Source organism: Anabrus simplex, chromosome 4 (genome assembly GCF_040414725.1).
Source record: "Anabrus simplex isolate iqAnaSimp1 chromosome 4, ASM4041472v1, whole genome shotgun sequence".
In the NCBI taxonomy this organism is placed as follows: Eukaryota; Metazoa; Arthropoda; class Insecta; order Orthoptera; family Tettigoniidae; genus Anabrus; species Anabrus simplex.
The window spans coordinates 202302206-202327367 of NC_090268.1; the positions used below are offsets into that span (position 1 = coordinate 202302206).

At 46.5% G+C, this 25162-nt stretch overlaps 1 protein-coding gene across 1 annotated transcript in view; it reads left to right on the top strand.

Annotated features, from left to right (window-relative positions):
* Dhc36C (Dynein heavy chain at 36C) overlaps positions 1-25162 on the top strand; it is a 911918-nt gene that overhangs the window by 350683 nt on the left and 536073 nt on the right. The gene's annotated exons all lie outside the window — the stretch shown is intronic.

The following is a 25162-nucleotide window of genomic DNA, read 5'->3' on the forward strand; positions in this document are numbered from 1 at the left end:
CATAACCTCTGAGTAGTACAATAATGTGTGGAATATCGCAAGTCTCTGCTACTTTTGATTAGTACCGCAACAGAACAGATACCATGGTTCTACATTACTAGCGATAAGTATCATTCTGAGGGGCCTTTGAGTTGTATTTTGGACCCATATAGACACCAAGCATCCTCGATTTGCTTTGGAGGTGGTCCCTTGGTCAGTAATACTATTAACTATGATAGTTTTTTTTGAGTCGGATCCACTGATTGTTTTAAATTCATGTTCATTCATTCATTCATTCATTCTTCATGACATTTTTATTTTGGTCAGTGGATAATTTTGAACTTTTACTTTGTCGTTTCATTTCGTACCATTAGGGGCCGATGACCTCGATGTTAGGCCCCTTTAAACAACAAGCATCATCATCATCATCATCATCAGCATATTGATCTTATTTTTCTGAACTGTTCATGAACAAGCTCATATATCATAACCTGAACCTTCCTAGCACTCTCTTAACTTTCATTTGTGATTCATAGTTTGTTTTGGCATTAAATCTCACACGCTTCTATTATATATTCCCACCATTTTGTCTGTTTTTCTCTGTGCTTTTCACCTTTATTTCTTAGTGTATGTCTTCGTATCTTGTTTACTTTATTTGACCCGCAGCACCCTCTGGTGCAGGGAATGCAGGACTTGCTGGCCAGGTTTTAGGGGGTTAACACCAGAATTACTTTTCTATGGTTCACAAGTCGCATGGGTGAAGAGGGAATCGAATGAGCTGATAAGGCTGCCAAGGAGGCGCTCACATTGCTTTCGTTCCCTTACAAGGTTCCAGCCAGTGATATTTGTTCTCAGCCGAGACATGTCACATTGGGAAATGGAGTGGCAGGCCAGCCCTCTTTGAAATAAGCTTAGAATGATTAAAGGAACTATGAAGGTATGGAAGATTTCCCTTCGGGTTTCTCAGGGAGAAGCAGTGCCATGACGTCTTCGAATCGGCTATGGTATAGCAACACATGGTGCAGACCCGCAACCCCCCCCCCCCGCCCGCTCCGGTATGTATTAACGGGTGCCATTTTTTTTGTACACGCCCTTACGGTGTGCGCGGACCTGGCCGCTGTGCCGTAATCTAAAACTTCTCGTTCTACGAAATGAGCAGTCAGTAGATCTCCTTATCCGTTTTATGAGGGATAGTGACCTGTTTTATCGTGTATGAAAATGAAGTTTCTGTTTGTTTTTAATTTTTACTTTATTATTTACTGCATATTTATTCTATAGACTATGATTTAGTCGGTGTCTGTATAGTTTAATGTGTTTTAAAATTTTAATTTGAATGAAATATGTAATTTCACTTCAAAGTTCACGAACCTACTACGCTGGCGTAGCAGGGGGAGAGGTGATGCTCCCACGTGGCGCGTACCAGGTGGCGGATAGGGGGGTCCTAACCGGCTTGCCAGCGGACTTGAGGGAAATAAAATACCTCTCGCGGACCAAATACACTACCCCTGCGGGTGGGGGACGCACATGTAGAATACACCCGCGTTATCCCCTGCCTGTCGTGAGAGGCGACTAAAAGGGGCGACCAAGGGATAATTGAATTAGAACCATGAAACTACTTTTGATTCGTACCATCACGCGGGGAACACAATAGGTTGCCTGTATTTGCGAGTAGTGCGAAATAGGTTTGTGGTTAGTAGTAGTATAGAGCCTGGCCTGGGGGTTTTTCCAGTACCCGTGCGTCGTACCCATGTGAGCAACACCGCGGGTCTGGGCGTTGCCTGTGAGTTGTACCACTATATGAGTGACACCGTGGGTTTGCATTGCCTGTGATTGACACCCACTATGTGAGGAACACCACGGCGCCCCTGTCGGACCGGCACCCGTGACTAGTACACCTAGGTGAGGAAGCTCATCGGTTTGTGTTGGCTGTAAGTGGCGCCAGTGTGTGCGAAACACCATAGGTCTGCGTTACCTGTACGAGGTACAATACTTGTGAGTAGTACCATCTTGTGTGGAACACCGTGAGTCTTCGCTACTTTTGATTAGTACCCCAACATGACAAATACCATGGTTCTATTTTACTCGCGACATGTACCATTCTGTGGGGCCTTAGACATGGATTTTGCACCCCTTTAGGCATCAAGCATCATTGTGCTTTATGAGTGGTCCCTTGGTCAGTAATACCTTTATTTACGGTTTTTTTAGTCTGATCCATTGTTTTGTTTGTTTGTTTGTTTCTTTGTTTGTTTGTTTGTTTGTTTGTTTGTTTGTTTTTTGGTTATTGTTGGGTTCATGTCCATCCATTCATTCTTCATGACATTAATTTTATTTTGGTCAGTGGATTAATTTGAACTTTTTGTTATTTCATTTCGTACCATTAGGGGCCGATGACCTCGATGTTAGGCCCTTTTAAACAAGCATCATCATCACTTCAAAGTCGATGCCAATTCCATTTTATTACATTTAAATCTCTTTATAAATCATTTAATAAATAATGCATTGCAAATTGGATCCACTGTATATCCAACTCTTGTCCGTTTCTCTACGGGTATGAAGTGAATTGAATCTCTCGTAACGAATATTTATGATCGGATGCACCTCTCGATGTTAACCTCATCATACGAGTTAACGGCATGAAATGAATGAAGGAAGGAAAAGGTGAAACCCGGTGCCAGCACATAACCTACTCCTGTCGAATAGCACCAAGGGGTCTGCTCAAGGCTTTACATCCCCATTCGACGGACGAATCACCGTCAACAGCGTCATATGCTCTCGCTCCATATGAGCATTACGGAGAGGTTTGGGATTTAATCCAGGCTTTTGGCACGCGATATAGTGATTAGAAATTATATATCGCACCTTTTCTACCCTGCCTGCCACCATGTTGATAGCGGACATCATTTCGCCCAACTGGACTCGAACCCAGTAAACACGGTGTCAGACCATAGAGACGTCACGTATTAATGATCTTGGACACCAGGCTTGGAATGTCCGTACATGCATAAATTAATGAGTTATTAAACTTTATTTTATTTGTCTTTGGATGTTTACAAATGGATATCTGAGAACGAAAGGGTTATGACTTTAAAGACACAATTTTTGTGATTTTACTATCAGTGTATAGCTTATTTCTACCTCTGAAACCTCGGAAAGTGTTACAACAAAATATCAAATGTATTCAGTTTTATGACATTAGATCCTTTGCTTAATTCGAGAAAGTAATTTTGAATTTTAACTCATTTCCAGATTATAGTAAATTATGTAAGAACTATGTATTTGAGAGGCAATTATGTAGACTGCTCAAATCTTTAAAACTCCCGAAAAATCATGGATTTGCTTTGTAACCCTTTCGTTCTCTCTACATGTGTAGTGAAATGACTGCTATTTGTTTTACATCCGAAATACAGCATCTCCTCATTTCACCTTACAACATCAGGAACGAAAACCTGTCTGGAATGAGAGTAGTCATTCACCTTTCTCATGAATCTGAGAAACATAAACTGACTACTGAGGGCTGAGAATGAAACTTTTTGGTATGAGATCTGTCTTTGTCCTGTTGTATTTGTATGTTTCCCTTGTCTCTCTTTTTTCTTCTACTCCCTGTGGATGCGGGACGCAGATGAAGAATGCACTCATGGTACCCCTGCTTGTTGTAAGCGGCGACTAAAAGGGGAGACCAAGGGATGATGGAATTAGAACCATGAAACTACTTGTGATTAGTACCATCACGCGAAGAATACCATGGGTCCCCTTTACTTGCGAGTAGTACCACTATGTAAGGTACACAATAGGTTTGTGATTAGTAGCAGCAGAGAATGTCCTCTGTGGCCACGAACCTACTACGATGGCGTAGCAGGGGGAGAGGTGATACTCCCACGTGGCGCGTCCCAGGTGGCGGATAGGGGGGTCCTAACCGGCTTGCCGGCGGACTTGAGGGAAATAAAATACCTCTCGCGGACCAAACACACTACCCCCTGCGGGTGGGGGACACACATGCAGAATACACCCGCGGTATCCCCTGCCTGTCGTAAGAGGCGGCAAAAAGGGGCGACCTTGGCGCGGACATGGATTGCGGTTGGTATAATGTGATGGACCTCCTGTGGATGGGAGAGGCTGAATACATCCATAGGTAATCCCTGCCTGTCGTAGAAGGCGACTTAAAGGGTCATGTGGCCATGGTCCCCTCTTTACTTTTTATTATTTTTCTGAGGGTCAGATGTAGACCATTCAAAATTTGATGTGCGTGCTGCCCGGCGATGGAGCTCCTATGTGTGCGACTACGCTCGAAAGCCCGTGCCAGCAACCACCCAGGACGCGGCGGGTGGGAGTATCATGTACCCGGGCAGTGGTATCCGCCTGACAACGCAGGTCCCCGCACAGCCGAATGCCAGAAGGACATATTATTATTAATTATTTTTATTTATTTTTTCTCTATATTTAGTGCTCTGTACACGCTATGGGGTACATGCTATTGCGGGTGACCGGAGGAAGGGAGTCCTAGTGCTCATTGCCTCAGTCATCCCGTATTAGGCATCGTTCAACATCGGACCCCGGGCAATACCTGCTACGACCAGGTGGGTATTGCCTTGGCTGCTTGGTTCGGCTACAGAGACCCCTGATCGGAGTGGGTGGCATTCGGGGAGGATGCTATCGGGCATGGCTTCCAAACGAAGTCGGCTCTCACAAGGTGGTCGCCCACCTAAGTCTTTAACTTTTGCTTCCCTGAGAGGTTCAACTCCCTGGGAACATGCGCAGCGTGAAGGAATGGGATCCAGCTTCCCTAGGTTTCTGGTCGCTACCAGAACCGATGGGCAGGATTTTAAGCTGGTGAAGTCGATCCTGTTTAGTAGACACATCGAAGGCGTCTATGGCGAACTGGAGGAACTTAAGAAAATGCGCAACGGTAGTTTGCTTCTAAAGACTCGTACAGCACTGCAAGCTGATCAGTTGCTTAAGTGCGAGCACTTTGGCGAAATCCCCGTCAAAGTGGAGGAGCATAAGTCCTTGAACCTGGTTCGCGGAGTCATCTTTCACCGCGACCTTATTTTGAACACTGACGACGAGTTGATGGAAGACATGAAGAACCGTGGCGTGACACACGTCCGGCGCATTACGCGCAAGGTCAACGGTGAAGACGTTGCCACTGGTGCCTTCATTGTCTCTTTCAAGTTGTCAGTGTTACCAGAGAAAGTCAAGGTAACAACTTATCGTTGCGATGTGAGGCCGTACATCCCGCCTCCTATGCGATGCTATCAATGCCAGCGATTCGGACATATGGTATCTCGCTGTTCGAATCAGGCTGTATGTGGTACATGTGGACGAGTAGCTCACGGCGTGGAGGAGTGCACAACTCCATACAAGTGCACTAACTGCTCCGGTTTTCATTCTCCTCGGGATCGGAATTGTCCGACATACCTGAGTGAGAAGAAGATCCAGGAGATCAAGACCCTGGATGGTCTTTCCTACCAGGAAGCGCGCCGTAAGTTTCATTCTATGAATACACCTGCCCGTACACTCGACTATAGCTTGATAGCTCAGAGTCTTCCAGGTTCGTCATTTACGACCAAGACACCTGTCCAGACCGCTGCGCCCAAGGCGACTGTTGCTGCTCCCAGCAACGTCGCAAATAGTCAAAGCTCGAAGGGGGGGACCACCGCACCTTCGACCAACCAGAAGTCTGTGCCGGCTGGGAACTGCCAGCCGGCACAGCAAGGGGGGAAGACTAAGTCTCCCCTCCCTAGGAGGTCGACGAAAGTCGTGCCCCAGCCGGCGGAGGCGGCTTCGTTGACCAGGGCTGGGAAACCATCTCCCAGCCCGTCTAAACTCGAAAAGAAAAAGGGGAAGAAGAGCGCCCGTCCTGAGCGCTCTCGGACTTCCCCTGCGAAGGAGAAGTCATGCCCTCCATCTGGGGGATATGAGTCTGCGCCGGGAGGCACTCCTGCTCCCAAACCTGCGCGCTCTCCTCGTAGGGGACCCCCTCGCGCCCGAAAAGCGTCGAAGTTCTGGGCGGCACCCCTGCCATCTTTTGATGACGGGATGGATGTCGCGCTGTCCTCTACATCTACGGATGTAGAACTAGATAGTGTTTAGGCTTACGAGCATTTTGTTGCTCATAACCTAACACTCCTTTTATAGTCCACACTATGGCACTGTTACAGTGGAATTGTAACGGTTATGACAGGCATCTTGCTGAGTTACGGCAGCTTATTAGTGAGTACGCAGCGAGTATAGTCTGTATTCAGGAGACCAATTTCCGACCTGGTCATCACACGGTCTTGAGGAATTTCAAAGTATACTCGACAGAACGATACTATGCTCACCGGGCTTCCGGAGGCGTTGGCATTTTTGTACGTTCTGATAGCTACAGCGAAGAGGTTCCTTTAAGAACCCCTCTTGAGGCTGTAGCTGTTCGCGTCTCGCTGCCTATCATAGCCACAGTGTGTAATCTTTATCTTCCACCAGGCCAGCATCTGAACATCACTGATGTCGCTGATCTTATAGATCAGCTTCCACCACCCTTCCTCTTATTGGGCGATTTTAACGCCCATCACCCCATATGGGGCTCTGAGGCGCCTTGCCCCCGAGGAAGAGAGCTGGAAACACTCCTATCAGATCTGGATTTATGTATTTTGAACACAGGGGAACCAACTCACTTTAGTGTACGTTACGGCACATACTCTCGCATAGACGTAAGTCTATGCAGCCGTACGTTGGTTCCACTGTTTCGGTGGAATGCACACGATGATCTCTGTGACAGTGACCATTTTCCCATCATTCTTACTTTGTTGAAACATAAACCCGTCGAGGCTCCCCCTCGATGGATTCTTAAACATGCTGATTGGCCAAAGTACACATCACTAGCTGTCTTTACCGATGATGTCAGGCGGACCGTCGGCGAAGAAATAACTTACGTCACCCAAGTTATTCTTGCTGCTGCTGAGGAGTCCATTCCGTTTTTCTCGGGGGCTCCTCGCCGAAAACTCGTTCCTTGGTGGAGCGATGAAATAGCAGCAGCCATCAAAGAACGCCGTCGCGCTCATAAACGTTACCGTCGACAGCCTACTGTGGCCAACTTGGTAACATTTAAGAAACTCCGCGCTAAGGCGCGAGTTCTTATTCGACAAAGTAAGAAGGCTTCATGGGAGAGATATGTGTCGTCCATGACGTCACATACTCCATCATCTCAAGTGTGGACGAAACTTCGACGAATTTCGGGTATTCAAGGATCATCTGCTGTACCGGGAATTTCCATTGCAGGCAGTGTCGCCACTGATCCCCTCGCGATTGCTAACCATCTCGCTAGTCATTTCGCGGATGTCTCTGACTCCGGGAATTACAATCCTGACTTCCTCCCTCTGAAGCGGGAGGCAGAACGTCATCACCTTAGTTTTGCCACCCATGATTCAGAGGACTACAACGTGCCCTTTACGGAGTGAGAACTCCGCAGCGCCTTAGCGCTTTGCAAGGACACGTCTCCTGGACCGGACAACATCCATAACCAGATGTTGAAACACCTTAGTGATGATAGTTTACTATATCTCCTTCGTGTGTTCAACCGAATCTGGACAGAGGGTGATTTTCCGTCTCAGTGGCGAGAGGGCATAGTCATCCCTGTCCTCAAGCCTGACAAAGATCCTAAGTATGCAGGAAGTTACAGACCGATTTGTCTTACAAATTGCCTGTGTAAGCTATTTGAGAGGATGGTAAATCGCAGACTCGTGTGGTGTCTGGAGAAACAAGGACTTTTGTCCGAGTACCAATGTGGATTTCGAGCCGCTCGATCCACCACAGACCACTTGGTACGCCTGGAGAGCTCTATCCAGGATGCGTTTCTCCGCAAACAGCACTTGGTAGCTGTCTTCTTTGACTTGGAGAAGGCCTACGACACCACCTGGCGATATGGCATCCTTTCAGTCCTGCATCAATGGAGATTCCGAGGTAACTTGCCGGTATTTATTGCGAATTTTTTGTCCCTTCGTCTATTCCGTGTCCGAGTAGGGAGGACATATTCGCAATACCACGTTCAAGAAAATGGAGTCCCACAGGGATCGGTTCTTAGTGTCACTCTGTTCGCGATTGCCATAAACGGTATTGTCGCTGCTGCTGGTCCAGCCGTAATACCGTCCCTATATGTGGATGATTTTGCTCTGCACTATAGCTCGTGCAGTATGGCAGTCGCAGAGCGACAGTTACAGCAAGCTCTTAGGAGGGTGGAGAAGTGGACCTTAGAACATGGCTTTCGGTTTTCTGCCGCAAAGACCTCCGTTGTCCACTTTTGTCGTCAACGTACTCTTCACCCTCATCCTGAGCTTTATCTAGGAAATGTCGTTCTTCCAGTTGTTGACACCTACCGATTTCTTGGGCTCCTTTTTGACAGTAAATTATCGTGGGAGCCACACGTGCGGGAGCTAAAAGTGCAATGCACCAAGAGGCTTAACCTCTTGAAGTTTCTTAGCAGCACTAATTGGGGGGCTGACCGCGTGGTGCTCCTGCGATTCTATCGGGCACACATTTTATCCCGGTTAGACTACGGCAGTGCAGCATATGGCTCCGCAAGACCAAGCGTTCTTGCGAAGCTGAACAGTATCCACCACAGCGGGGTTAGGTTGGCGACGGGAGCTTTTCGTACTAGCCCCATCGCTAGCCTGCTCGCTGAGTCTGGTGTGCCGCCTCTACACCTGAGGCGCCAGCAACTACTACTTACATATGCTGCAAATTTGCGACAGATGCCACTTCATCCGAGCTATCCCTGCGTGTTCAGCAATGGCAACCGCTTGTTGTACGTTGCTCATCCACGTGCGACGCGGCCGGTTGGGATACGCTTGGATAGCAGTTATGAATTGTTTGACGTATCTTCGATTCCTTGCCTTGTCAGACAACCAAGTGGGGTACCTCCGTGGGTTGTGCGACGACCTGAAATCATCCTGGATTTGCACACTGGCTCGAAAGGAGACACGGACCCTTCGATTTATCGGAGGATCTACCTGTCCGTTCTTGGCCGCTATCCAGGTTCAGTCGTCGTTTACACGGATGGTTCACGGACAGATACGAAGGTGGGCTGTGCGTTCATTGTCGACAATGATCGGTTTCTTTTTGCTCTCCCGGCTACCTGTAGTGTGTACACGGCAGAGCTCTATGCTATCTGTGAGGTTCTGCGGTACGCACTAGACAATGAGCGCCGACACTTTCTTGTGTGTACTGACTCCTTGAGTTCGCTTCAGTCTATTGATACCTGTTTCCCTCGACACCCTCTGGTGCAGCGGATCCAGGACCTGCTGGCCGGGTGTTCGGATGCCGGCACCAGAATTACGTTTGTGTGGCTCCCCAGCCACATGGGCATAGAGGGAAACGAGTTAGCAGATCAGGCTGCCAAGGAGGCAGTTACACTGCCCCCGTTGCCTTTCAAGGTTCCAGCAAGTGATATTCGCTCTCAGCTGAGACATCTGGTTATGTCTCATTGGGAGATGGAGTGGCAGGCCATCCCACTTCCCAATAAGCTGAGAGCGATAAAAGGAACAACGAAGGTATGGAGGACTTCCCTGCGGGCTTCGCGGAGGGAAGCCGTGGTATTATGTCGCCTTCGGATCGGCCACGGTATCTTGACGCACTCCCATCTACTGAAAGGAAAACCCCCTCCGGTGTGTACCTGCGGCGACCATCTTACCGTGGTACACATCCTTACGGAGTGCGTGGACCTGGTCGATCTGCGCCGTAGTATTAACCTTCCGAGTACTATCTCCCTTATCTTGCGCGATGACGAGCAGTCAGCAGACCTCGTCATCCGCTTTATGAGGGATAGCGGTCTGTTTTATCGTGTGTGATGTTGTCCTTTGTCCTAGTGTTGTTTATGTCAGTTGCGCTTTTATTTCATTGACTTCATTTTATTTTGTGTTGCGCATTTTAATGTGTTATTTGAACGTCTAACGTAAATTATGTGTTAATATCTGTATTACTGGGCAATGCCTTATTCCTTCAATTTCCTGTACTTTCTCTTATTTTAATAGAACATAAGGCATTGCGTATTAGATCCACTGACTGTTTTAATCTCACCCTCATTTTTCTTCATCACCATTCTTTTTAACTCTAGTCAGTGGATACTTTTTAAAATTTTAACTTCATGTCTCATGTCATTCATTTCGTTCCATTAGGGGCCGATGACCTTCGATGTTAGGCCCCTTAAAACAACAAGCATCATCATCATCATGTCCTCTGTGGGTTTACGGTACCTGTGATTAGTACCGCTATTTGCGGAATACTACGGGCTCAGGTTGCCTGTGATTAGTTCCATTATGTGAGAAACACCACGGGTCTCGGCGTTGCCTGTGATAAGTACCACTATATGTGCGACGCCGTGGATCTGCGTTGCCTGTGCGACGTACATTAGCTGTTGTGAGTGGTGTTACGGAGGTAACGTGGTGAACAGAGGTGAAAGAAGGTGCGGACATGAATGGGTCGATAGAAGGTAGTCAGAATATTTAAAACTTTAAAATTAAGGTTATATTTCCTTCTCCTTCTTTTGTTCCTTTTCAAAGTTAGACTTTACAGTTTCAGGTACCAGAATTTTGCTTACAATTAAGGTGACAACGTTTAGAAAATCAGAACAATCAAGTAATGAAAAATTAGTAAACTTGAGCTTGCAGGTCCCTAATTACCAATGTTACTTGAACACCACTGCTCCCGTTAACAGTGAAAGAGTCGGGTCTCCCAAGTTCTTTTATATCAAAATCAGAGCATCTTTGCTCTGCAAGTTCATCTAGGAGATTACTGCCAGAACCTTATGACATTACAGCCTTCCAAGGGACTATTCAACTAGAAAGAGCGTCTTTGCTCTATGAAACTTAGGAATCTATTTCCAGAAATTTCTAAAGCTATCAAAGGCACAACCTACATTTTACAATCCAAGCCGTATGTACTGCCTTATGTGCTCAACAGTCTGCATCTTTACATAAAAGAAATGACACAGGGGTATCGAGTACCCATCCTACCAGGCGTTTGAGAAAAACAACAGGTTACGTTACTGGGCCAATAATCAAAATGAGAGAAGGCGGACATTTGCGCTCCTTGAAAATCGAAATGAAAGTTTAAAACCCTATTTGGGCTTATGGCCCGAAGTTACAGAGGCTAAGCCTATACCACTGAGGTGACTAGATTGAGAGAATATTTAAATTACAAGGATTACCAACTACAAAAAGTTACAAAATCATAGTCACCTCAAAATCAACTTGATGAGGAACCCGAGAGGGTATCACACTCTCCATTACCTGATTTCGGCTAAGTTCTTTTGACTTGTTTGAAATTTACACTTGTACTTGGAATTTGCATTTCAGAAAATTAAAGTTACATAGTTAAATATCGGAAACCTTCCCCTCGAGCTACCTTTAAAATACTATCACTTAGTAAAACCACGACTGCCATTTCCTTCAGCTGATGGACTACTCGACGATGGGTGAGGCACCTCCGCCTCCTTTCTTAACACACACTCTGTCGACTGGAACGATCAATAAGACGACCTGGTCGAAAATGTGCCAGCTTTTATAGCCAAGAGGAAGGTTCTAGAGAGTTTTGGGCTAAGGCCCGACACACCCACAATTCTTATTGGGTAATTAAATAAATACTAGACATAATTTGATTGGCTGAAAGATTAATATACAGAATTTTCTGTTGGTCAACATCTTAAGTTGGCGGGAAGAGATCAAGGTGTTTTCAACTTTCACATACCAAAAACAAAGAATAATCAACTCAGCGTAGTAAACCTTAAAATAAAATAATTACTTAACAATTGTAATAATTCCTCTTCACACCAGAGGACATAACATCAGCTTTTTAGTAGAGATATCTGTAGAAAAAAGTCCAAATTACTTGTATTAGTTGTTGCAAACTTCATAATATCAGATGGCATTCCCCAAGGCGCTTCATTTGAATGAACGGGGAGGGTGTACCTCCGGGTACAAGAGGTACCATAACGTGCGAAACACCGTGAATCTACGTTACTTGTGATTAGTATCGCTACTTGGGAAATACCGTGGTTCCACTTTACTAGTGATAAGTACAATTACCATATGTTACGCAAACACGTTATGTGAACCGCTTCGTCTGATTGTGATGGTTCACCCGCTGTGGGTGGAAGACGCACATGTAGAATACACCCGCAGTATCCCCTGTCTGTCGTAAGAGGCGACTAAAAGGGGCGACCAAGGGATGATTGAATTAGGACCATGAAACTACTTTTGATTCGTACCATCATGCGGGGAACACCAGAGGTTGCCTGTACTTGCGAGTAGTACCACTACATTAGGTACGAAATAGGTTTCATGATTAGTAGCAGCAAGAGGGGGTTCTCCTGTGGGTTTCCAGTAGCCGTGCGTCATACCCATGTGAGCAACACCGCGGGTCTGGGTGTTGCCTGTGAGTTGTACCACTATATGAGCGACACCGTGGGTCTGCGTTGCCTGTGATTAGTACCCACTATGTGAGGAACACCAAGGATTTGTGCGAGTCCCTGTAGTTAGTACACCTAGGTGAGGAACCTCATCGGTTTGCGTTGGCTATGAGTGGCGCCATTGTGTGAGAAACACCATAGGTTTGCGTTACCTATACGAAGTACAATACTTGTGAGTAGTACCATCTTGTGTGGAACACCGTGAGTCTTCGCTACTTTTGATTAGTACCCCAATATGACAAATACCATGGTTCTACTTTACTCGCGACATGTACCATCTGAGGGGCCTTAGACCTGGTTTGTGGACCCCTTTAGACATCAAGCACCCTCGATTCAGGACTGTGCTTTGTAAGTGGTCCCTTGGTCAGTAATAGTGTTATTTATGACCTTTTTTGAGTCGGATCCACTGGTTTTTGTTTGGTTGTTTCTTGTTTGTTTTTTGTTTCTTTTTGGGTTCATGTCCATTCATTCATTTTTCATGATTTTTTTTATTTTTGTCTGGATTTTTGTACTTTTTGTTGTCATTTCATTTCGTACCATTAGGGGCCGATGACCTCGATGTTAGGCCCGTTTAAACAAGAAGCATCATCATCATCATTGTGATGGTTCGGTCAGCTTCCGCTTCGAAAGCTAGCGTTGTGCCACGTCCTGGGGGGCATCTGAAGGCGAATGAACGTACCATTTCCACTTCTATTACATGCCAAATTCAAAGTGTCATTGTTTAGGAAGCCTTTCTCTTGGACAGCGCAGATTTCTTCTGAGGACGCAGAGCACAGTTCTCTGCGAAACGCTAAGAATTTCACCTTATTTTTTTTGACACGGCATAAGCCCAAAAGCCTAAACAATTTTTGTTTCTTTTCTGAATTCACTTTCAAATTCCTATATTGAATAAATCATGCGGTATTTATTTTATTTCATTTTTTGTTTCCGTTTAATTTGTTCAGCGAGGATGATAACCTAGCTTTACTTGCTCTTAAAACAAAAATCACCTCCACCAACACATTCCCCTGAAAACCTTCCTGACCATTCCAACCTCTGCCATTCTTGCCATACTGATGAATATTTTCCGCAACACCCACTGGAGCAGCAGATTCATAACCTTCCAGCCATGCTGTGTGATGTTTGTCCCCGACTCACCTTTGCGTACCTTCCAAGCGACGTGGGGATTGCGGACAATGACCTTGTGGATCAAGCTGCAAAAGAACCATACTTTTACCTTCTAGACCTATGAACGTACCTGCTAGGGATATTTGTACTCAGCTACACTGAGCCGTCTTGGCATCCTAGCAACCGGGGTGGCTAGTTATCCGAACTGGCAACAACCTGAGAACAATTAAGAAGACAACAGCTGTGTGGGGTTGTTCTGCCTGGGCATCATAGAGAGACGGTGAAGGTTTTTGTAGGCTTTGGAGAGATCACGACGATTCATTCACTCTTATCTGGGCTGTTCATGTGGTGCCGAATTCACCATGGCTCACATCCTCACACAGAACACCGATCTCTCTGGTCTAAGGCCAAAAACCTGCCGTGTGGCGATGAGGGAACAAACCACCAGTATAGAGCCGCACACCTCGCCACGCATCTCGCCGCGCACCTCGCCGTTCACAAGGAATCAAATGGGTTTGATATATTAGGATGAAGCTGCCTGTAAGTAGCGTTGTGATTGGTTGTCACTACGTCACTTTCTCTTCTCCTCTATACGATGGCGCACTGCTGTCATATAGATGGTCATGTTGTGCCGTAACTGTACCCGTGGATAAGAGGTAATTAGGTGAAACTTCCCGCGAGAATGCTGTATTGAATTGGCGTCACAATTCGCACTATAAGAGACCTATTCTAGATAAATTTTGAGATGTGATTGTAGCCAATTTTACTGTCGCAGGTAACAATGATAAATAGAACTTTGTATTGGCCTGCACTTATTTCGTTCTGTTTACTCGTGCATGAAATTAAGGAGAAATGAAACGTGAAACAGAGTGAAAATCTACGGGGTCGGATACGAGGTGAGACGAATCTCTCGTCCGCGAACCTACTACACTGACATAGCACGGAGCGAGGTGATACTCCCAGGTGGCGAAATGGGGGGTTCTAACTGGCTTTCCTGCGGACTTGAGCGACATAAAATAGCTCTCGCGGGCCAAACACACAATCCCCGGTGTGTGGGAGACGCAGACGAAGAATACACCCAGGATATCTTCTGCCTGCCGTAAGAGGCGACTAAAAGGGGCGACCAAGGGATGATTGAATTATAACCATGAGACTACTTGTAATCAGTACCATCACGCGAGGAACACCATGGGTCGCCTTTACATAGTAGTACCACTACAATAGGTTTGTGATTAGTAGCAACAGAGGGTGAATCAGTATCGGTTTTACAGTACCCGTGATTAGTACCACTATATGCGGAACATCACGGGCCTACGTTACCTGTGATTAGTTCCTTGTGAGAAACGCCACGGGTCTGGGTGTTGCCTGTGATTAGTCCCACTATAAGAGCGACACCGTGGATCCCCGTTGCCTGTGATTAGTACCCACTATCTGAAGAACGCTACGGGAGAGTACGAGACCCTGTGATTAGTACGCCTGTTTGAAGAACATCCTAGGTTTGCGTTGCCTGTTAGTGGCGCTGCAATCTGTGGAATACCGTGAGTCTACGCGACTTTTGATTAGTAGCGCAACATGACAAATAACATGGCACTTTAATAGCAATAAGTATCATTATGAGGGGCCGATGACGTGGATTTTGAACCCCTTTTGACAACAAGCTTCATCGATTAAGGATTATGCTATAGAAGCAGTATCTTGGTCAGTATTATATTTATCTTTCTTACCAGGAAGTGCACCGTACGTTCAGAGCTATGAATGCACCCGCCAAGACCTTAGACTACACGAAGATAGCACAGTCTCTCCCAGGATCATCGTTTATATCCTCTAAACCTTTTACGATGGCTGCAGCCAAGGCGGCTATTGCTCTTGCGAGCAAAACCGCAAAGAATAAAAGCTCGAGGGGGGGACCACTCCACAAAGGCGTCTGTGCCGGCTGGGACTTCTAAGCCAGCGCATCAGGGCGGAAGTCTACATCTCCCCATCCCCCCACCCTCAGGGGTCGGCGAAAGCTGTTCCCACGTCAGTAGAGGCGGCGTCGTCGACCAGGGCCGGGAAAATATCTCCCAGCCCGTCTAAAAAAGAAACGAAGGCGGAGAAGCGCAGCGCCTTTACCAGGCGCTCCCACACTCCTCGTGCGAATGGGAAATCATGCCCTCCATATGGAATCAGCGCCAACAGGTACGCGTACTCCTAAACCTGCGCGCTCCACTCGTAGAAAAAACCCGCCCCCAAAATACGTCGAAGTTCTGGGCGTGCTTCCCACCGTCCGTTGATGATTGGATGGAGGTCGACCTGTCATCTACATCTACGGATGTGGATATTGATAGTGTTTAGGTTTAAGAGCATCTTGTCGCTCATAACCAAGACTCTCTTTTAGTCCAAACTATGGTACTGCTACAGTGGAATTGTAATGCTTATGACAGGCATCTTGCTTAGCTGCGCTTGCTAATTAGTGAGTATTCGAAGAGTATAGTTTGCATACAGGAAAATAATCTCAGACACATGATAAGCACACGGTCTTGAGAAACTTCAGACTATACTCGACAGAACGACATTATGCTCACCGGTATTCCGGTGGCGTTGGCATTTTTGTCCGTTCTGATACCTATAGCGAAGAGGTTCCACTAAGAACCTCACAGGAGGCTCTACCAGTTCGCATTCCGCTGCCTGTCATAGCAACAGTGTATAAGGATTATTTTCCACCAGGACAGCCTCTCAGTATACATTATGTAACTGACCTTATAGATCAGCTTTCACCTCCATTCCTAGTAATGAGCGATTTTAACGCCTATCACCCTATATGGAGCTCTGAAACCCCTTGCCTTAGGGGAAGGGAGCTGGAAACATTAGTAAGAGAGCTGGATTTAAGTATTTTGAATACAGGTAAACCAACTCATTTCTGTGTAGGTTACGGCACATACACTCGCATAGACTGATGCTGGTTCCGCTGTTTCGGTGGAATGCACTGACAGTGACCATTTTCCCCATTATTGTTACTTTGTTGAAACAGAAACCCGTCTAGGCTCCTCCTCGATGGATTCATAAACATGCTGGTTGGCCAAAGTTAACATTACTTGCTCTCTTTAGTGACATGACCCGGCGGAGCGTAGCCGGCGATATCAATTACATAACACAAGTTATTCTTGCTGTTGCTGAGGAGTCCATTCCCTCCTTCTCGAGGAGTCCTCGCAGAAATCTCATTCCTTGGTGGAAAGAAGAAATTGCAGCGTCTATCACAGAACGCCGTCGCGCTCACAAACGCTATCGTAGGCAGCCTGCTGTGGCCAAGTTGGTAACATTTCAGAAACTCCGTTCTAAGCCGCAAGTTCTTATTCGCCACGAACGTACTACGCTGGCGTAGCAGGGGGAGAGGTGATACTCCCACGTGGCGCGTGCCAGGTGGCGGATGGGGGGTCCTAAAAGGCTTGACGGCGGAGTTCATGGAAATAAAATACCACTCACGGACCAAACACACAACCCCTGTGGGTGGGGGAAGCAGATGAAGAATGCACCCACGGTATCCTCTGCCTGTCGTAAGAGGCGACTAAAAGGGGCGACCAAGGGATGATTGGATTAGAACCATGAAACTACTTGTGATTAGTACCACCACGCGGGGAACACCATGGGTCGCTATTACTTGCGCGTAGTACCACTATGGTAGTACCAAATAGGTTTGTGATTAGTAGCACACAGGAGCACCGCGCGGTCAGGCTTTTACGGTACCTGTGATTAGTAGCACTATATGAGCGAGACCAGGCTTCTGGCTTGCATATGATTAGTACCCACTATATAAGGAACACCACGGGATAGTACGAGTCCCTGTGGTTACTACACTTATGTGATGAAAACCATATGTTTGCATTGCCTGTAAATGGCGCCGCTATGTGTGAAACGCCATAGGTCTGTATTACATGTGCGTATTTCATTACCTGTGAGTAGTACCATAATGTGTGGAATACCGCGAGTTTACGATACTTTTGATTAGTACCGCACCATGTCAAATACCATGGTTCTACTTTCCAAACGATAAGTACCATTATGAGAGGCCCCTTTAGCTTGCAAGCATCATCGAATCAGTATTGAGGTATAGAAGCAGCCCCTTGGTCAGTATTACTATTGTTTTCCGTCAGTTTCTCAGACTGAGGGATTGCGGGTCGTCTCCACTGATTGTTTTAACTTCATATCCATCCGTTCATTTTTCGTCCTCACGCTTTGAATTCTGGTCAGTGGATGATTTTGGATTTTTATTTTGTCGTTGCATTTCGTCTCATTTCGTACCATTAGGGGCCGATGACCTAGATGTTAGGCCCCTTAAAACAAGAAGCATCATCATCATCACAGAGTAAGATAGCTTGGTGGGGGCGATATGTGTCATCTATGACGTTATATAAACCGTCATCTCAAGTGTTGATTAAACTTCGACGTATTTCGGGTATGCAAGGATCATCTTTAATACCGAGAATTTCATTGCAGGCACTATTGTCATTGATTCACCCGCTGTTGTTAATCATCTATCCAGTCATTTCGCGGATGTGTCTGGCTACGGGAATCACCATCGTCATTTCCTCGCTCTGAACCCGGAGGCAGAACGTCAACACCCTAGTTTTGCCACTCAAGGTTTAGAGGACTATAACGTGCCCTTTACGGAGTGGGAACTCCGCAGCGCCTATGCGCTTTGGAAGGACACGTCTCCTGGACCCGACATTGTCCATAATCAGATGTTGAAACACCTCAGTGAGAATAGTCAACTATATCTCCTTCGTGTGTTCAACCGAATGTGGGTAGAGGGTGATTTTCCGTCTCAGTGGCTAGAGGGCATAGTCATTCCTGTCCTCGAGCATGACAAAAATTCCAAGTATGCACGAAGTTACAGACCTATTTGTTTTAAAAAGTGCTTGTGTAAGCTATTTGGGAGGATGGTAAATCGCCGACTTGTGTGGTGTCTGGAGAAACAAGGACTTTTGTCCGAGTACCAATATGGTTTTTGAGCCACTCGCTCGACCAGTGACCACTTGGTACGGCTGGAGAGTTCCATCCAGGATGCATTTCTTCGCAAACAGTTTTCGTTGGCTGTTTTCTTTGACTTAGAAAAGGCCTATGACACCGCATGGCGATATCGTGTCCTTTCAGCCTTGCATCAGTGGAGATTCCGAGGCAACTTGCCGGTATTTATTGCGAATATTTTGTCCCTCCGTCTATTCCATGTCCGAGTTGGGAGGGCATATTCGCATTACCGCGTTAAAGAAAGTGGAGTCCCACAGGGATCGGTTCTTAGTGTGACTCGGTTCGCGATTGCCATGAATGGTATTGTCGCTGCTACTTGTTCAGCAGTAATACCGTCGCTATATATTGACGATTTCGCATAATATGACAGTCATAGAGTGACAATTACAGCAAGCTATTAGTAGAGTGGAACAGTCGACTTTAGAACATGGCTTTCGGTTTTCAACCGCAAATACCTCTGTTTTGCACTCGCATCGTGAGCTTTGTTAAGGAAATGTCGCTCTTCTTGTAGTTGACCCTCACCGATTTCTTGGGCTCCTTTTCGATAGCAAATTATCGTGGGAACCACATGTGCGGCAGATAAAAGTGCGTTGCGCTAAGAATTTGAATATTTTGAAGTTTTTTAGCAGTACTAATTATGGGGCTGACTGCACGGTGCTCCTATTATTTTATAGGGCTCATATTTTATCCAGGTTAGACTAAGGCAGTGCAGCACATGGATCAGCAATGCAGTGAGTCCTGTAGAAACTAAATTGCATCCACCACAGCGCAATGGGAGCTTTTCGTACATGCCCTATTGCTAGCCTGCTCACTGAATCTGGTGTGCCGCCTTTATGCGTCAGGCGCCGTGCTGCAACTTTGCAACAGATGCCACTTCACCCTAGACATCCCTGCGTATCTAAAGTTAAAAACTTCATGGTTGTTCCGTATTGAAATGAGAATCACACAAGTAATTTTAATTAAGGAAATCCACCTTTTCAATACATGCAAAACTGTTGCACATAAGTTATATTACAACATTTTATTATCATGAACGTACCGGTTTCGATATGTCTTCAATGTCATCATCAGCTTTTCGTAAAACCAAGCAAGAGAATTAATTCATATATAGCAACAATATACACACACTAGGTAAAATTTGTATAACGACACACATTTACTGTAAAGTAGTTTATATAAAATTTATGAGGATTGCTACGCGTTGGCGGCGTAATAGACTTATGTTGTCTTGGTACATAATATGAGGCACTTTCTGTAAAGTAGGACTTTGGTGTGATAAAGCTTAATGAACGTGTTAAAATCTTGATAAGCGTCTTATTCATAATTAAATGGGCACTGACGAATAATCTGAGCGCTGTTGTTGGCTTAGTTTTCTTATCTTAAAATTGTAGTATGCACGTCGAAGGTGGTTTTCAGTGTACATGTAGGTCCTAGGATGATATGTAGGACCGAGATTCCTCAGTTCAAGCGGAACGTGAAACCTTGCCGCAGCGTGCCAACAAGCTTACTCTATGGAGAGCAGTTCCAACGACAAGTGCTGCTATCTTCTCAGCAACTGTAGCATTAGGTGACGTCTCACGTTTCATATCTTTAAGAAGCAGATTTTCATCAGCTGCACGTCTTAGTTCAGGTTTGTTATGACGGTAAGCAATGTCATGCTCTCTGCAGACAGCATCTAACATATCAATACCAGGATCACCGCGTGCCAAGTGGACGACAAATCGAGTAGGGCCGCAGTACTGGTAACTAGGAAGATGAAGCTCAAAAGGAAGATGATCCATCACCTTATTGATGAGTTCATGCCCAGTATGCTTCCTCACCTTTTTCCCAGCAAGTTTCTTCATCTTTTTCTGCGACAGTTTGCTTACTCTTTTCGCAGCCATAACAAGTGTTCAGAGGAAGTCAACTCGTTAGTTTTAGGTCCGTGATACAAGTTCATGAGTTGCCATGTACGGCACTGTCTCACTGGAGGTCTTTTAGCTAAACTATCTTGTTCATGATGTAAACTACACTTTTCAAGCTCCGACAAAACAGGATCTTGAATCCACTAACAAGGCCCTTTATCCGAGATCTTCTTTACAGCATTCGCAACTACATTGACCAAAAATGCCTTTGGTAATGCATTCAGCTCTTCTTCATTAAAATCATTTAGTTTCTTTTTGCAAACATAAAACGTTACGATTGTCTTCTCAACTGTGTTACACTTACAAGGGAACATCGGCAATGGGTAAGTCGCCGATCGCAATGAAACTTGGAAAACACATTGAGGTACACATAAAAATGATGTCGGCATCAATTTTGGGTGCCAACCTTATTAGGGCGTGAACTACCGGGCCTAAAAGTTGCGACATTACAAATTCCGCTCGATCAGCGATGAATACCTGCTGGCCAATGCTAAGCTGGCACACTGCGTACCTGGAGACACGCCTCTGCACCTCCTCTCCTCCACGCTTCAATTGCTTCGCCACCGCACGTTTCCCTTCTTCCCACGCTTGCCGGCTGCTTAGTTGTTCAACGGGACCGATTCTATACTTTGCTTCTTTTCGTACTGTAGTTATTGAAGTCCTTTAAATTACGTTCCGTTTCACACATAATGATAATAAATAACCTACACTAATATACCTATATTTTATTCAAATGTTATATTTTCATTTGCTAATTCCGGTGAGTTGTCACATTCGTGGGTACAACTCCGAGTTAAGTACCACCGGACGTGGTCAAACGTGGGATGGGGTACCACGTCCTACCTACGCTTAAATTTTTTTTTTCTAAAACGCCTTAAAGCTGTCGATAGTGTCCTCTAGACCCCCTGCGGGTGGGGGACGCACAAGTAGAATACACCCGCGGTATCCCCTGCCTGTCGTAAGAGGCGACAAAAAGGGGCGACCTTAGCGCGGACATGGATTGCCGTTTAGTATAATGTGATGGACCTCCTGTGGATGGGAGAGGTTGAATACATCCATAGGTACTCCCTGCCTGTCGTAGAAGGCGACTTAAAGGGTCATGTGGCCATGGTCCCCTCTTTATTTTTTATTATTTTTCCGAGGTTCAGATGTAGACCATTCGAAATTTTGATGTGCGTCCTGCTCGGCGATGGAGCTCCTATGTGTGCGACTACGCTCGAAAGCCCGTGCCAGCAACCACCCAGGACGCGGCGGGTGGGAGTGTCATGTACCCGGGCAGTGGTATCCGCCTGACAACGCAGGTCCCCGCACAGCCGAATGCCAGAAGGACATATTCTTATTAATTATTTTTATTTATTTTTTCTCCACGAACCTGCTACGTAGGCGTAGCAGGGGGAGAGGTGATACTCCCACGTGGCGCGTCCCAGGTGGCGGATACGGGGGTCCTAACCGGCTTGCCGGCGGACTTGAGGGAAATAAAATACCTCTCGCGGACCAAACACACTACCCCCTGCGGGTGGGGGACGCACATGTACAATACACCCGCGGTACCCCCTGCCTGTCGTATAAGTCGACTAAAAGGGGCGACCTAGGCGCGGACATGGATTGCGGTTTGGTATAATGTGTTGGACCTCCTGTGGATGGGAGGGGTCGAGTACATTCACAGGTAATCCCTGCCTGTCGTAGAAGGCGACTTAAAGGGTCATGTGGCCATGGTCCCCTCTTTATTTTTTTATTATTTTTCGAGGGTCAGATGTAGACCATTCCAAATTTTGATGTGCGTGCTGCCCGGAGATGGGCCTCTTACGGGGGGCGATTACGCCCAAAAGCCCCCAACTGTCCACCCAGGACCATTGCGTGGTGGGAGCGCCATGTACCTTGGCAGTGGTATCCGCCTGACAACACAGGTCCCCGCACAGCCGAATGCCAGAAGGACATATTATTATTAATTATTTTTAATTTTTTCTCTATATTTAGTGCTCTGTACACGCTATGGGGTACATGCTATTGCGGGTGACTGGAGGAAGGGAGCCCTAGTGCTCATTGCCTCAGTCATCCCGTATTAGGCATCGTCCAACATCGGACCCCGGGCAGTACCTGCTACGACCAGGTGGGTATTGCCTTGGCTGCTTGGTTCGGCTACAGAGACCCCTGATCGGAGTGGGTGGCATTCGGGGAGGATGCTATCGGGAATGGCTTCCAAACGAAGTCGTCCTTCTCAAGGTGGTCCTCCACCTAAGTCTTTAACTTTTGCTTCCCTGAGAGGTTCAACTCCCTGGGAACATGCGCAGCGTGAAGGAATGGGATCCAGCTTCCCTAGGTTTCTGGTCGCTACCAGAACCGATGGGAACGATTTTAAGCTGGTGAAGTCGATCCTTTTTAGTCGGCACATCGAAGGCGTCTATGGCGAACTGGAGGAACTTAAGAAAATGCGCAACGGTAGTTTGCTTATGAAGACTCGTACCGCACTGCAAGCTGATCAGTTGCTTAAGTGCGAGCACTTTGGCGAAATCCCCGTCAAAGTGGAGGAGCATAAGTCCTTGAACCTGGTTCGCGGAGTCATCTTTCACCGCGACCTTATTTTGAACACTGACGACGAGTTGATGGAAGACATGAAGAACCGTGGCGTGACACACGTCCGGCGCATTACGCGCAAGGTCAACGGTGAAGACGTTGCCACTGGTGCCTTCATTGTCTCTTTCAAGTTGTCAGTGTTACCAGAGAAAGTCAAGGTAACAACTTATCGTTGCGATGTGAGGCCGTACATCCCGCCTCCTATGCGATGCTATCAATGCCAGCGATTCGGACATATGGTATCTCGCTGTTCGAATCAGGCTGTATGTGGTACATGTGGACGAATAGCTCACGGCGCGGAGGAGTGCACAACTCCATACAAGTGCACTAACTGCTCCGGCCACGAACCTGCTACGCAGGCGTAGCAGGGGGAGAGGTGATACTCCCACGTGGCGCGTCCCAGGTGGCGGATAGGGGTGTCCTAACCGGCTTGCCGGCGGACTTGAGGGAAATAAAATACCTCTCGCGGACCAAACACACCCCCCCTGTGGGTGGGGGAGGCTGACGAATAATACACCCACGGTATCCCCTGCCTGTCGTGAGAGGCGACTAAAAGGGGCGACCAAGGGTTGATTGTATTAGAACCATGAAACTACTTGTAATTAGTACCACCACGCGGAGAACACCAAGGGTTGCTTTTACTTGTGCGTAGTACCACTACATTAGGTACGAAATTGGTTTGTGATCAGTAGCACAAAGGAGCACCGCGCGGTCGGCTTCTGCAGTACCTGTGATTAGTACCACCATATGAGCAGGACCATGGGATGATAGCTACCATGGTTCTGCCTTGCCTGTGATTAGTACCCACTATATGAGGAACACCACGGGATAGGGAGAGGTCCCTGTGCTTAGTACTCTTCTGTGATGAACACCATAGGTTTGCGTTGCCTGTAAATGGTGCCGCAAAGTGAGAAAAGCATAGGTCTGTATTATGTCGAATTTCATAAGCTCTGAGTAGTACAATAATGTGTGGAATGCCGCAAGTCTCTGCTACTTTTGATTAGTACCGCAACAGAACAAATACCATGGTTCTATTTTGATAGCGATCAGTACCGTTATGAGGGGCGGATAACTGCGATTTAGGACCCCCTTTTGACTGCACGCATAATCGATTCCGTGTTATGCTATAGCAGTAGTCCCTTGGTCAGTAATACGATATTGTCACGTCAGTTTATGTGAATGTGAGACATTGCGGGTCGCAACCACTGATTGTTTTAAATTCATGTCCATCCATTCATTCTTCGTTCTCACGTTTTTGAATTCTGATCAGTGGAGAATTTTAGATTTTTAATATGTCATTCCATTTCGTCTCATTTCGTACCATTAGGGGCCGATGACCTAGATGTTAGGCCCCTTTAAACAACAATCATCATCATCATCATCATAACTGCTCCGGTTTTCATTTTCCTCGGGATCGGAACTGTCCGATATACCTGAGTGAGAAGAAGATCCAGGAGATCAAGACCCTTGATGGTCTTTCCTACCAGGAAGCGCGCCGTATGTTTAATTCCACGAATACACCTGCCCGTACACTCGACTACAGCATGATAGCTCAGAGGCTTCCAGGTTCATCATTTTCAACATCGTCACCTGTGCTGATCGCTGCGCCCAAGGCCCAGCGACGTCGCAAAGAGTAAAAGCTCGAAGGGGGGTACCACCCCACCTTCGACCAACCAGAAGTCTGTGCAGGCTGGCAGTCCCCAGCCGGCACAGCATGGGGGGAAGACTAAGTCTCCCCCCCTAGGAGGTCGACGACCGATGACCTTCGATGTTAGGCCCCTTAAAACAACAAGCATCATCATCATCAATGTCCTCTAGAGTGGACATACATATGGAATTAATTAAATCACCCACCACTATATAAATCTCCCACCTTTAAACAATGTTAAATACCTTTTTATATAAAGAAATTACGTGCCCGGGTAGAGGATCGCAATGAATGTAACGAGATTCGATACCTCGGGATATCAAAACCTGGTTATAGGCCCAGATCTTCTTTTTATGACCCCTTCCCCCACCCATTTTGTGTACGCTACCAGTTGTGTCATAACGAAACGACATCGCGGACGACAACTACAACAATTATAAACTCTCAGTTTGAAACTACTGGTATTTTCCGTATTGCGTACTCTGCTATAAGGAATAGTCCTATAGG